At 39.8% G+C, this 15,888-nt stretch overlaps 1 protein-coding gene and 1 non-coding gene across 3 annotated transcripts in view; one reads left to right on the top strand and one right to left on the bottom strand.

Moving 5' to 3' along the window:
* Positions 1–15,888, bottom strand: part of TLK1 (tousled like kinase 1) — a 176,305-nt gene that overhangs the window by 125,761 nt on the left and 34,656 nt on the right. The window lies entirely within an intron of this gene.
* On the top strand, positions 12,809–12,880 carry TRNAS-GGA. Its single transcript has one exon. It is a non-coding gene; the product is annotated as a tRNA-Ser (tRNA).

Genomic DNA, 15,888 nt, shown 5'->3' on the forward strand with positions numbered 1-15,888 from the left:
TATCTCAATAATAAAATAATACATGCTCCACCGTGCCTTAAAAAGCACACCACTCAGAGTTCATTGTTCTGTATTTTTCTTGTTCTTACATGATGTATATGCATATATAAATATTGAAATTTTTATTTAAAAAAACTAAATATTACAGACTGGAAATACACATGGCACTCAAAATACTGTAACTGCAGCACTGAAATTTGTAGTGAACCAAAGCAGTAGGAAGTAAAGAGAATGCCATACACGATTTCTGTCACAACTACTCAGCTTTGCCATTATAAAGCAAAAGCAGCTGTTGTTTCAATAAAACTTTATTCATAGGTACTAAAATTTGAATTTCACATGTCACAAAATGTCTTCTGATTATTTTCTTAATCAAGAGTCAGGTCACTTGCTGACTCCTGTTATAGATGCTGCTGCTGCTAAAGTCACTTCAGTCGTATCCAACTCTGTGTGACCCCACAGCCGGCAGAACACCAGGCTCCGCCGTCCCTGGCATTCTCCAGGCAAGAACACTGGAGCGGGTTGCCATTTCCTTCTTCAATGCATAAAAGTGAAAGTGAAGTCGCTCAGTCGTGTCCGACTCTTAGCCACACCATGGACTGCAGCCTACCAGTCTCCTCCGTCCATGGGATTTTCCAGGCAAGAGTACTGGAGTGGGGTGCCACTGCCTTCTCCGCCTGTTAAAGCTAACACATTTCAAAAGTTTTAATCTTTTATGACATCAAACTGTCATTTCTGATACATCCAAAATTTGGATCCTTAATTATAAGAAGTGAGATTTTTCTTAAGAATAGGTAATTTTACCATGATCCATTAAATTCTTCAATATATAATAAATGTTTATATTTTTGAAAAAGAAAAAATTACAGAAGATACTATAAAGACCATACCATCCTTAAAAGAAAACCCCATCCCAAAATATAACCACCTATCTCCTACCTATGCTACTATGCTTACTAAACTGCTCCCCACAATCTATCATAAACCCAAAACTTCACATAAAGCATATAACAAGAGATGTCACTACTCAAATTAGAGCTCAACCACATCCTATTTTATGAAGAACAACTCTCCATAAATAAAACCACAATCTGACCTACCAGAGTCTGTCATGGTCCTGTCTAGTACGTTTTCTCTCTCTATCCCTCTCTTTCATACATACATTCCCAAACTCACTCAATAAATGTTAATTATTATAAAAATATGGTCTCCCAAGGTGCTCATTCTGAAACAGGATACCTATATTTGGACATATTAGCAGTTCTGGTTGGTCAACATTACTTTATTTAGCAACTATCTTTAGACAATGAATCAATTTTTCATTATGCCATTTTTTAATTATCTGAACTCTTCATCTTCCTTAGCAGATGGTCCAAAAAAAAAAAAAAAATCTAGAAAGCATGTTTTCAAAAGGTTAAAACCAGAACACCAGTTAACAAAAAGTAAAATAAATGAGTTTGTTCAATAAGACACTTTTAATATTAGAGTCAACTGCTACTCAGCTATTACTTCACATTTTTTTAAATTCAAAACTTCCTTTACACTGAAAATATTTTAATTTATTCTAGATTTTGTTACTTTTCACATTACATATGATAAACTGATTTATACAGAACAGTAAAGTCTTTCTTGAATTAATGCTTTTCACATTATGCCTACTAAGGCAGAGAACTGTAGATTAAAAATAGAAATATAATAAAGTTAGAAAATTTTTCAACAAGATAAAATACTCCATTTAAATCATTCCTTTTCATTAGTTTTTAAAATGCATTTGAAAGTACAGGAAACAAAAAGAATTCAACAAGTTTACACTGTTGAACTTTCTAGAATTACTTTTGACTCAACTTTAAACATCCACTCTAGCATGGTTAATAAACAGAACATACCTATTTTCTTTTTTTTTTATAATTTATTTTTTTTAAATTTTAAAATCTTTAATTCTTACATGCGTTCCAAACATGAACCCCCCTCCCACCTCCCTCCCCACAACATCTCTCTGGGTCATCCCCATGCACCAGCCCCAAGCAAGCTGCACCCTACGTCAGACATGGACTGGCGATTCAATTCTTACATGACAGTATACATGTTAGAATTCCCATTCTCCCAAATCATCCCACCCTCTCCCTCTCCGTCTGAGTCCAAAAGTCCGGTATACACATCTGTGTCTTTTTTCCTGTCTTGCGTACAGGACCTATTTTCATATACAGTATTTTGTATCATGTATTTAATGGATATACTTACTATTTTTGTTGAATACACTGCATTCTATCATTTATTCCACTGTCTGATCCTCTATTTAAAATCAAATATTCTAATTTTTTGGCAGTTAAATAAACATGTTAAATGAACTATCACAAGAGTAGCCCAATTTATTTCCTAATAAACTTTCTCTCCCAGGAATCCAATGAAAATATCACCTACATTTTTATAATGATTTGAAATATTAATATTTGGACATTTAATCCATTTAAAATTTAACTGTATATATCTAGAATTTTTTTCAACAGTTAATAAATATAATTTCTCACAAATTCAACATTTCCTCACTGATTTGAAATACCTCTTTAGTCATGTATCACGTTCCAATATAAACATGGATGTGTTTCTGTAATTAATTCAATTCTGTTTCACTAAACTATTTCTGAATCATATATACCTCCATCCTATCTCTCTACACAAATATTTGTGTATTGTATATATACACATAAATATTTCACCTACAATGACTGAAAGAAGTAAGCATGCAAAGCCAAATTCCTCAATCTATTCTATTGATATACATTCAGTAACATAACCCTGTGATAAAGAGAAAACAGATCTCATCTAGAATCACTCCAAGTCAGATTAAAATGCCTTAAAGATAAGGGGTGAGATATTAAACACTTTAATTTATAACCCTTCCAGCAAAGGATTCAGACAACCCAAGACCAACTTTTAATATTATACATGTACTGTGCACCAGAAGTAAAGCACAAGAGTTTTTGTTTCAGCTTCTATATGGTCATGACCTTGGAGCATAAGAATAATTTTATTTCAATTTTATTCTTATAAATAAAAAAAAGTCTGAGTTAATTTTTCTTTCATCAAAAATAAAACATACACAGAGACAGACAAGCTGTACACACACACAGGAAGCCAAGTTCCTTTCTCTCTCCATGTTTCAGCTTCTTTATGTATAAAATGGTGATAATATAAGTATATACCTTGTAGTTGCTGAAGTAAAACAAGTTAGTATGAAGAGTTCTGAACTATACCGGACCCTAAGTAGTCAATAATGTAAAACATCTATGTATGCTAAAACACAAGTGCTCAGTAAACACTGCCATGTATAATGTATATAAGCTCTCTTCTAGCTTTCCCCCATAAGTCGGAAGCTCCTGGTAGGTAGAATGGCATATACTTCAATGCCTAATTTCTTCCATGTATTAATAACATAACTAACTCCTGTCCCTCTAGCTTAAAATAATTTACTTTGAAAATCAATCTCTGGGAAAAAAATAAATAAATAAAAAAAAATCAATCTCTGAATAGCACTGAAACATATATATTATCACATGTGAAACAGATCGCCAGTCCAGGTTCAATGCATGAGACAGGGTGCTCAGGGCTGGTGCACTGGGATGACACTGAGGGATGATGGGATGGGGAGGGAGGGTCAGGATGGGGAACACATGTACATCCATGGCTGATTCATGTGAATGTATGGTAAAAACCACCACAATAATGTAAAGTAATCAGCCTCCAATTAAAACAAATTTTAAAAAATACATGCTAAAAAAAAATCAATCTCTGCTTCCATTTATACACACACACATATATATTAATACTAGTCTATTTTGCTATTTTACCATATACTTCTTTAAAAGATAAGGAGATTGAGACAATAAGAGGTTAATGCCTTTTGTTACATCCACTCTAATAAGCATCCGTGTTCCAAAAAGAACAATCCAAAAGGAGGGGGTAAGGGTGTGAGTGAGAAAGAGTGCACGCAGAGACAGCACGTGAATGCATATGTAAGGAGGAACAGTCTCTAAAATTCCATCAGTCTACCATAATAATACAATGCATGTACATATTCTAATAAAATTTAAATTTCTTTACAAACTTCAACTTAACTTCAACTTTTATGCTAAAATTGATGAGTACTGAAGCTGCCTAATGGGCACATTAAGGTTCACTGCAACATTCACTCTACTTCAATAAATTAGGTTTTTCTCATAATGAAAAGGTAACTTTTATATTTTCCCACATGTTTCTAAAGACATTTGTGTTTTAAGGGCATCCACAAATTTAAGAATCAGAAAGTCATCTGGGGCTTCCCTGGGGGTTCAGTGGTCAGGAGTCCACCTGCCAATGCAGGGGAGGCAGGTTCGAATCCCAGTCTGGGAAGATCCCACATGCCCCCAGGGCAACCAAGCCTGTGTGCCACAACTACTGAGGCCCTTGAGCCCCAGAGCCTGTACTCCGTGGGAGAAGCCAGGGCAATGAGAGGCCCAGGCACCAAAACTAAGGAGTATCCCCCGCTGTCCGCAACGAGAGAAAGCCTACACACAGCAACAAGACGGAGCACAGCCAAAAATAAATAGTTAAAACAAAAAAGAAAGAAAGTTACTTGGCACCCACTACTACTGTCAAGACCCTACACTACTTGCTGTTACTTTATATTTTCTTGTTCTTTCTTACTCTCTCTCCCTTCTTCCCTTTTTTCTTTCATTGTTTCCTTCTTAAATAGATGATGCTCTAAGTTCAAGCAAAACCTGGAGGTCTAGGACATTACACATTAGGGAGCACAGCGCTTACCGTCTTCCTAAACCGCAGCGTTCTGTGCAAGGAGTTGAGCTCACTCGTTCAGTCGCGTTCGGTTCTTTGTGACCCCCATGGACTGCAGCCTGCCAGGCTCCTGTGCCCGTGATATTCTCCAGGCATGAGGACTGGAGTAGGTTTTTCCTACTCCAGGGGATCTTCCTGACCCAGAGATCAAACCCATGTCTCTTGTGCCTCCTGCACCTCAGGCAGATTCTTTCACCACTGTACCACCTGGGAAGCCCAAGACACTACACTGCTTACTGCTTTCTACCCTATGTTCTTCCAATCATACAAAAACAATCTGCCACATTATTATGTTTTCATGAACATTATTTCCATGTCTACCTAACATTCCATTAAAAGGATGTACATTAATGTTTAATTATCCTATTATTGATGACTCAAATGGTTTCTAATATTTTGTTACTAAAAATAGTGCTACAACAAACACCATCCTACCTAAAATGTTTGTTTGAACATAGGGTTATTTCCTTAAAACAATGACTCTTAAAGCGTGATAGGAAAGACAATTGTAAAGATTTATTCTCTCTCTCCAGACTCACCCCAGCTATCTCCATCCACAGTCAGTAAGTAACTATGCAGAAGAAGGTTAACACAGTGGACCTGAAGGTGCTATCCCAGCAAAGAAATTCTCACCTTTCTTAACTAATAAGGGTGGCTCACAGTGCTGAAATTATACAATGTACTCTAGCTAGGAAGAAGATGCTCCAGTAAAAACTTTTGAATGCAGAGTAGTCTCCAGCAGACTTCCCTGGACAGACACTCTGCACACAGGTTGCTCAAATTTCACTGCTGGGGGAAGTGTGTTCACTCCCTGAACCCTCACCTGTGAGGGAGAGAACACAGGGAATCTCAACAGGCTCTACCTACTCTTTCCCCCTTATGATCAGCTGTTCATCTTTACTAAGTCACCATAATATATCTCAACTATGAATACAACTATAGTGTAAGCCCACTAGTCTTCCTATCAAAACTGACACAGTATCTGAAGCCCAAAGACAACTCCAAGGCAGGCTGAAAGAACACCTGTTCACTAGTGAGGCCCCAGGTTCACAGCTCTAGGCAAGAACTGGCAATTATCCTACTTTTTGAGGTTACAGAGAACCCTCAAAGTAAGGTAACGTTACATATCTCCTCCCATGCCAAGACACATTAAATGCTTCTTAGTTCTGAAACTCCTTGGCAGACAAGTCATTATGAGTCTGCAGCTGTATCAAAGAGCAGGTTATTATCCTCCTCTCACAAGCATATAGCTCCAGAAGAACAGCAACTGGGAAGGGGGCAGCCGAACAAATTTGTTCTCTGAAATATCCAGATCTATTAAAGAATGACCAACATATGAAGACTCTCAGTAAGTATCTGCTGAATGAATAAATGAATATTCTCAGTTACGCTATTACAAAATCCTCAAATTCAAGAAACCTAGTCAACAAAACATAACTAAATTCGTATCTCAGTTCCACCACCTGCTAATTCTCAACTTGTTCCCTCATTCATAAAATGAAATAGCCATCTAACTTGCACTTTCAAGATGAATGTAATACTATGTACGGATAAGCTCTCTATAGTATAGAACAGACAAATGACGTGACAGATTATATTTAGAAAAGCAAGGAACTATAATTTCCTAGAGATAAGTGGGTTGTTATTATTGTTCGGCCGTGTCTACTCTTTGCAACCCCATGGACTGCAGCATGCCAGGCTTTCCTATCCTTCAACAATTCCCAGAGCTTGCTCAAACTCATGTCCATTGAGTCAGCGATGCCACCAACCATCTCATCCTCTGTCCTCCCCTCCTGCCTTCAATCTTTCCCAGCATCAGGGTCATTTCTAATGAGTCAGCTCTTGGCATCAAGGAGCCAAAGTATTGAGCTTCAGCTTCAGCATCATTCCTTCCAATGAATATTCAGGACTGATTTCCTTTAGGATTGACTGGTTTGATCTCCGTGCTGTCCAAAGGACTTTCAAGAGTCCTCTCTAACACCACAGCTCAAAAGCATCAATTCTTAGGCCCTCACCCTTCTTTATGGTCCAATTCCTGTATCTACGAAGGACTACTAGAAAAACTATAGCTTTGACTAGACAGACCTTTGTCTATAAAGTAATGTCTCTGCATTTTAATATGCTGTCTAGGTTGGTCACAACTTTTCTTCCAGGAGCAAGCGTCTTTTAATTTCATGGCTGCAGTCACCAAATGCAGTGATTTTTGGACCATAAGAAAATATTCTGTCACTGTTTCCACTGTTTCACATCTGTTTGCCATGAAGTGATGAGACCGGATGCTATGGTCATCATTTTTTGAATTTTGAGTTTTAAGCCAGCTTTTCCACCCTCCTCTTTCACGTTCATCACAAAGTTCTTTAGTTCCTCTTCACTTTCTGCCATGAGGGTGGTGTCACCTGCCTATCTGAGGTTATTGATATTTCTCCTGGCAATCTTGATTCCAGCTTGTGTTTCATCCAGCCCGGCATTTTACATGATGCACTCTGCATATAAGTTAAGCAAGCACAGTGACAATATACAGCCTTGACGTACTCCTTTCCCTGTTTGGAACCAGTCTGTTGTTCCGTGTCCAGTTCTAACATTGCTTCCTGACCTGCATACAGATTGGCAGATCAGATGGTCTGGTATTCCTATCTCTTGAAGGATTTTCCACAGTTTATTGTGATCTACACAGTCCAAGGCTTTGGCATAGTCAATAAAGCAGAAATAGATGTTTTTCTGGAACCCTCTTGTATTTTCAATGATCCAGCGGATGTTGGCAATTTGATCTCTGGCTCCTCTGCCTTTTCTACATCCAGCTTGAACATCTGGAAGTTCATGGTTCATGTATTATTGAAGCCTGGCTTGAAGAATTTTGAGCATTACTATACTACTAGTGTGTGAGATGAGTCCAAGTGTGTGGTAGTTGGAGCATTCTTTGGCATAGCCTTTCTTTAGGATTGAAATGAAAACGGACCTCTTCCAGTCCTGTGGCCACTGCTGAGTTTTCCAAATTTGCTGGCATATTGAATGCAGCATCATCAAAGCATCATCTTTTAGGATTTGAAATAGCTCAACTGGAACTCCATCACCTCCACTGGCTTTGTTCATAGGCCTTTGTTCATAAGGCCCATTTAACTTCACATTCCAGGATGTCTGGCTCTAGGTGAGTGATCACACCATCGTGATTATCCGGGTCATGAGGATCTTTTTTGTACAGTTCTTCTGTGTATTCTTGCCACCACTTCTTAATATCTTCTGCTCTCTAGGTCCATACCATTTCCGTCCTTTATTGAGCCCATCTTTGCACAAAAGCAACTTAGCAGAAGCAGCAGCAGTTGCATGAAATGTTCCCTTGGTGTCTCTAACTTTCTTGAAGAGATCTCTAGTCTTTCCCATTCTATTGTTTTCCTCTATTTCTTTGCACTGATCACTGAGGAAGGCTTTCTAATCTCTCCTTGCTATCCTTTGGCACTCAGCATTCAAATGGGTAGATCTTTCCTTTTCTCCTTTGCTTTTTGCATCACTTCTTTTCACAGCTATTTGTAAGGCCTCTTCAGAGAGCCATTTTGCTTTTCTGCATTTCTTTTTCTTGGGAATGGTCTTGCTCCCCTCTCCCATACAATGTTATGAACCTCTGTCCATAGTTCATTAGGCACTCTATCAGATCTAGTCCCTTAAATCGATTTGTCACTTCCACTGTATAATTGTTAGGGATTTGATTTAGGTCATACCTGAATGGTCTAGCAGTTTTCCCTACTTTCTTCAATTTAAGTCTGAATTTGGCAATAAGAAGTTCATGATCTGAGCCACAGTCAGCTCCCAGTCTTGTTTTTGCTGCCTGTATAGAGCTTCTCCATCTTTGGCTGCAAAGAATATATAATCAGTCTGATTTCGGTGTTGACCATCTGGTGACGTCCACGTGTAGAGTCTTCTCCTGTGTTGTGTTGTTTGCTATGACCACTGTGTTCTCTTGGCAAAACTCTATTAGCCTTTGCCCTGCTCATTCTGTACTCCAAAGCCAAATTTGCCTGTTACTCCAGGTGTTTCTTGACTTCCTACTTTTGCATTCCAGTCCCCTATAATAAAAAGGACATCCTTTTTGAGTGTTAGTTCTAGAAGGTCTTGTAGGTCTTCATAGAACCGTTCAACTTCAGCTTCTTAAGCATTGTTGGTCAGGGCACAGACTTGGATTACTGTGATATTGAATGGTTTGCCCTGGTAACGAATAGAGATCATTCTGTCGTTTTTGAGATGGCATCCAAGTACTGTATTGTGGAGTCTTCTGTTGACTATGATGGCTGCACCATTTCTTCTAAGGGATTCTTGCCCACAGTAGTAGATATAATGGTCATCCAAGTTAAATTCACCCAGTCCAGGTGATTTTAGTTCGATGATTCCTAAAATGTCAAATGTTCACTCTTGCCATCTCATGTTTAACCACTTCCAATTTGCCTTGATTCATGGACCTGACATTCCAGGTTCCTATGCAATACTGCTCTTTACAGGATCAGACCTTGCTTCCATCACCATTTACATCCACAGCTGGGTATTGTTATTTGCTTTGGCTTTGTCTCTTCTTTCTGGAGTCATTTCTCCACTGATCTCCAGTAGCATACTGGGCACCTGCCGAGTTCATCTTTCAGTGTCCCATCTTTTTGTCTTTTCATACTGTTCATGGGGTTCTCAAGGCAAGAATACTGCAGTGGTTTGCCATTCCCTTCTCCAGTAGACCACGTTTTGTCAGACCTCTCCACCATGACCCGTCAGTCTTCGTGGCCCTACACGGCATGGCTCATAGTTTCACTGAGTTAGACAAGGCTGTGATCAGACTGATTAGTTTTCTGTGATTGTGTTTTTCATTCTGTCTGCCCTCTGATGGAGAAGGATAAGAGGCTTATAGGGGAGAAACTGGGTCTTCTTCTGATGGGTGGGGCCGTGCTCTGTAAATCTTTAATCCAATTTTCTGCTGATGGTCAGGGCTATGTTCCCTCCCTGTTGTTTGACTTAAGGCCAAACTATGGTGGAGGTAATGAAGACAATGGTGACGTCCTTCAAAAGGCCCCATGTATGCACTGCTGCACTCAGTGCCCCCAAACCTGCACCAGGCCACTGCCGACCTATGCCTCCACCAGAGACTCCTGGATGCTCAAGGGCAAGTCTGGGTCGATCTCTTGTGGGGTCACTGCTCCTTTCTCCTGGAACCTGGTGCACACAGGTTTTGTTTGTGCCCTCCAAGAGTCTGTTTCCCCAGTCCTGTGTAAGTTCTGGTAGCTCTATAGTGGGGTTAATGGCAACCTCCTCCATGAGGGCTTATGCCATACCCAGGTCTACTGCACCCAGAGCCCTGCCCCTGCAGCAGTTGACTGCTGACCTGTACCTCTGCAGGAGACATTCAAACACAGTTCTCGCTCAGACTCTATGGCGTCTCTGGGTCCTGGTGTGCACAAGGCTTGAGTTCAGGCAGGTACGGTGTTTGATACTAAATGCAATTTCACCCTTGCTATGGTCTTGCTGGGGCTTCTTCTTTGTCCTTGGATGTGAGGTATCTTTTTTGGTGGGATCCAACATTTTCCTGTTGACGGTTGTTCAGCAGCAAGTTGTAATTTTGGAGTTCTTGCAGAAGATAAGTGCACATCCTTCTACTCTGCCATCTTGGAGTCAAAGTTATTTTTACCTTGTACAAATTTAGAAAGATATCCTTAAATAATAGTTAAAATATGCAATAAAACTGCTCAGAACTTAAAAAATGAAAAGTTTGCATCAACTTTATCACTTTCTTGCTATAAGCAAGTTCAGTGGGGTATGGGTGGAGGTTGTCATTAATCATGTTAACTATAATGATAACTACAATGCTTCAAACATCAAATTTTTGACAGTATCCTATACACCCAAGTATCTAGGTTTTAGTTGATAGCTCATTTATAGAAAATTTAAGACAACATCATTTGGGAATTCCCTGGTGGTGTGGTGGTGAGGACTCAATGCCCAAGTTCAATCCCTGGTCAGGGAACTATGATATTGCAAGCCACAGGACATAGCCAAAAAAAGTTGTTAAAACTTAAAATACTTAAGAAGCTTCCCTAGTGGCTAAGATGGTAAAGAATCTGCCTGCAATACAGGCGACCTGGGTTCAGTCCCTGTGTTGGGAAGAGCCCCTCAAGAAAGAAATAACTACCCTCTCTAGTATTCTCGCCTGGAGAATTTCACGGACAGAAGAGGCTGGCAGGCTACAGCCCACGGGACTGCAAAGAGTCCGACATGACTGAATGGACTTAAAACAACATACTTAACGTATTTATTTTGGATTTAGAAAATAAAGAGTAAGTAACTACTAAAAATTGATTCCAGCAAGGAGACCATCATACTATGGCATACTGATCTTAAAAAAATCTCTATTTCAAATCTTCAAATTCCAGACATCAGTGTTTTGGGAACAAACTGAAATATTTTACACCCGCTTAGAAATCCTGATCATTGTTTCCCTCTGCTGTTGCCTAATGTAAAAAACTAAATGAGGCGATGCACATAAATGCAAGTAATTTTTACTTACGAACTACACAATCCTTGTAGTCAATAAATACCATAGTAAAAGCAAACTTTTGCAGTAATAAGCTAAAATAAAGGGTACATAGTATCAAAGATATGACCTCAGCTAATTAACTTTGCTCTCTCCTAAAAAGACACACTGATCTAAATTTTATGACCAAACAATTCAAAATGTCATTCTTTACAGTAAATTTTAAGAAACTTGAGCAATTCTTAAAACATATTACAAAGAGAAAATGTGATAAAAACATTGACAAACTGCTTATATTCTTGGTAATTAAACATATACAAGTAAAATAACCTGGAGTTCCACTTAACAAATCTAATACTTGCATATAATAAAACTAGAGCAGCGATGGTACAGTAAACTGGTTCATATGTGTTGTTGATGGTACTGTTAACATGTACAACTCTTATAATAGGTAACATCCAGAAAGAAATTCGTATTTATTTTTTACAAAATAGCTTGAACTGAAATAAGTACAATGTATCAGGCCTGAAAAGCATTTTAAGTATTGTATTTAACAACTCTAGAAGTCTATTTCTGAGGCCAAAACAGTTCTTTACAATAAGCTGTTGCTCATAGCTTATAATATAATAACCTAAAAGTAAAGTAACAAAACAAAGGCACGTGTCACATTTTTTACCTATAGTGGGAAGAACTTTGAGAAAACAGCCAACCTTAAAGGCACAGCAAGTACATCCATCAACAAGATGAGCCAAGACTCGTTTGAGATGGTAGAGTAGTAAAAGGACATGCACATATCTTCCCCTGCCAGAGCACCAAAATCGCAACTGGCTGGTGAACAACCATCAACATGAAGACACTGAAACCCATCAGAAGAAGATGCCCCACATCCAGGGAAAATGAAGAAGCCACAATGAAACAGTAAGAGGGGCACAATTATGATAAGATCAAATCCTATATCCACTGGGTGTACAACTCAAAGTGGAGAAGACCACCAAAGAAGTTCTCACACTGTTGTGAAGCTTCTAGGTGCCATATCAGGCTCCCCAGCCTGGAAATCTGGCAAAGAGACTGAGAATCCCCAAGGATTCTGACTTTGAAGGCCAACAGATTTGACTACACAGCTTCCATAGAACTGGAGGAAACAGAGACCCTTGGAGGGCACAAATAAAATCCTGTGTGCACCAGGACCCAGCAAAAAGGAGCAGTGACCCCATAGGAGACTGAGCCTGACCTACCTGTAAATGTGTGAGGGTCTCCTGAAGACATGGGTCAGCACTGGCCTACCAAGAGGACGGGGTAGAGGCAGCAACAGTCCTGGGAGATGTGTCTTGGCATAAGTCCTTTTGGAGATCACCGACAGCCCTACTTTAGCAGTCTATAGACTCCAGGACTGGGTCTCAAGGCAAACAACTAACAGGGAGGGAGCATAGCCCCACCCATCAGCAGAAAATTGGATTAAAGTTTTAGAGAGCTCTAGCTTCCCTGGTGGCTCAGAGGTTAAAGTGTCTGCCTGGAATGCAGGAGACCCAGGTTCGATCCCTGGGTCGGGAAGATCCTCTGGAGAAGGAAATGGCAACCCACTCCAGTACTCTTGCCTGGAGAGTCCCATGGAGGGAGGAGCTTGGTAGGCTACAGCCCATGGGGGCGCAAAGAGTTGGACACGACTGAGTGACTTCCCTCACTTCACCCTGTCCACCAGAACAAGACACAATTTCCCCCACAGCCAATCCCTCTCATTAGAAGCCTGCACAAGCCTCTTATCCTCATCCACCAGACAGCAGACAGAAGAAATAAGAAATACAATACCATCAGCCTCCAGAACTACTTCCAGTAGTTCTTCCAGTACCAGAAGGCTACTCAAAATGAAAAGAAAGATTATGTTTCAAATGAAGGGATAAGATAAATTTCCAGAAAAACACCTAAATCAAGTGGAGATAGGCAATCTCCCCCCAAAAGAATTCAGAACAGTGAACATGAGTCAGGATCTTAGAAAAAGAATGGAGAAAAAGATTTAGAAGATGCAAGAAATGTTTTTCTATTTTACTGACTATTCCGAAGACTTATTATTAGACTGTGTGGATCACAACAAACTGTGGAAAATTCTGCAAGAGATGGGAATATCAGACCACCTGACCTGCCTCTTAAGAAATCTGTATGCAGGTCAGGAAGCAACAGTTAGAACTCGACATGGAATAACAGACTGGTTCCAAATAGGGAAAGGAGTACATCAAGGCTGTATATTATCACCGTGCTTGCTTAACTTATATGCAGAGTACATCATGTAAAATGCCAGGCTGGATGAAACACAAGCTGGAATCAAGATTGCTGGGAGAAATATCAATAACCTCAGATACGCAAATAACACCACCTTTATGGCAGAAAGTGAAGAACTAAAGAGCCTCGTGATGAAAGTGAAAGAGGAGAGTGAAAAACTTGGCTTAAAACTCAACATTCAGAAAACTAAGATCATGGCATCTGGTCCCATCACTTCATGGCAAATAGTTGGGGAACAATGGCTGACTTTATTTTTTGGGCTCCAAAATCACTGCAGATGGTGACTGCGGCCATAAAATTAAAAGATGCTTGCTCCTTGAAAGAAAAGTTATGACCAACCTAAACAGCATATTAAAAAGCGGAGACATCACTTTGCCAACAAAGGTCCATCTAATCAAAGCTATGGTTTTTCCATTAGTCATGTATGGATGTGAGAGTTGGACTGTAAAGAAAGCTGAGAGCCAAAGAATTGATGCTTTTGGACCGTGGTGTTGGAGAAGACTCTTGAGAATCCCTTGGACTGCAAGGAGATCCAACCAGTCCATCCTAAAGGAGCTCAGTCCTGGGTGTTCATTGGAAGGACTGATGCTGAAGCTGAAACTCCAATACTTAGGCCACCTGATGCAAAGAGCTGACTCATTGGAAAAGACCCTGATGCTGGGAAAGACTGAAGGCAGGAGAAGGGGATGACAGAGGATGAGATGGTTGGATGGCATCAACAACTCAATGGACATGAGTTTGAGTAAACTCCGGGAGTTGGTGATGGACAGGGAGGCCTGGCATGCTGCAGTCCATGGGGTCGCAAAGAGTCAGATACAACTGAGCAACTGAACTTACCTGAACTGAAAAGAACTAAACAAACATAAATGAACAATACACTAGAATCAACAGCACAATAACTGAGGCAGAAGAGCTGATAAGTGACTTGGAAGATAGAATGCAAGAAATCAATGCTGCAAAACAGAACAGAGATAAAAACAATGAGAATAAATTAAGATAGCCTAACAGACCTCTGGGACAACATTAGATGCACCAATATTCACTTTATAGAGGTATCCAAAGGAGGAGGCAGAAAGGATCTCAGAAAATATTTGAAGAGAAAATAGCTGAAAACTTCCCCAACATTGGAAAGGAAATAGTCAACCAAATCCCGGAAGCACAGAGCATCCCCAGCAGGATAAATCCAAGGAGGAACACACTGAGACACCTGGTAATCAAACTGACAGAAATTAAAAACGAAGATAAATTATTAAAAGCACCCAGAAAAAAAGACAATGAACATACAAGGGAAAAATCCATAAGATTATTGGCAGGTTTCTAAACAGAAACTCTAACAAGCCAGAAGGGAATGGCATGATATATTCCAAGTGATTAAAGGGAAGAACCTACAACCAAGAATACTCTACCCAGCAAGACTCTCATTTAGATTTGACGGAGCAATCAAAACCTTTGAGACAAGCAAAAGCTAAGAGAATTCAGCACCACTAAACCAGTCACACAACAAATGCTAAAGGAACTTCTCTAGGCAGGAAACACAAGAAAACAATAAGATCTATAAAAAATAAACCCAAAACAATTCACTGAGGAGGGTGACTGCAGCTATGAAATTAAAAGACGCTTGCTCCTTGGAAGAAAAGCTATCACCAACCTAGACAGCATGTTAAAAAGCAGAGACATTAATTTACCAACAAAGGTCTGTCTAGTCAAAGCTATGGCTTTGCCAGCAGTCATTTACGGATGTGAGAGTTGGACCATAAAGAAAGCTGAGCGCCAAAGAGTTGATGCTTTTGAACTGAGGTGCTGGAGAAGACTCTTGAATCCCTCGGCCTGCAAGGAGATCCAACCAGTCAATCCTGAAGAAAATCAGTCCTGAATATTCATTGGAAGCACTGATGCTGAGGCTGAAACACCAATACTCTGGCCACCTGATGTGAAGAAGTGACTCATTGGAAAAGACCCTGATGCTGGGAGAGATTGAGGGCAGGAGGAGAAGGGGACGACAGAGGATGAGATGGTTGGATGGCATCACTGATATGATGGATCGGAGTTTGAGTAGGCTCCAGGAGTTGGTGATGGCCAGGAAAGGCTGGCATGCTGCATTTCATGGAGTCACAAAGAGTTGGACACAACTGAGCGACTAAAGTGACTGAAAACAATTAACAAAACAGTAATAGGATCACACATATTAATAATTACCTTAAAGTAAATGGATTAAACGCACCAGCCAAAAGACAGAGACTGGCTGGTTAGATACAGAAACAAGACAATATATATGTTGTCTTGGG

This window comes from Capra hircus, chromosome 2 (genome assembly GCF_001704415.2).
Source record: "Capra hircus breed San Clemente chromosome 2, ASM170441v1, whole genome shotgun sequence".
NCBI lineage: Eukaryota > Metazoa > Chordata > Mammalia > Artiodactyla > Bovidae > Capra > Capra hircus.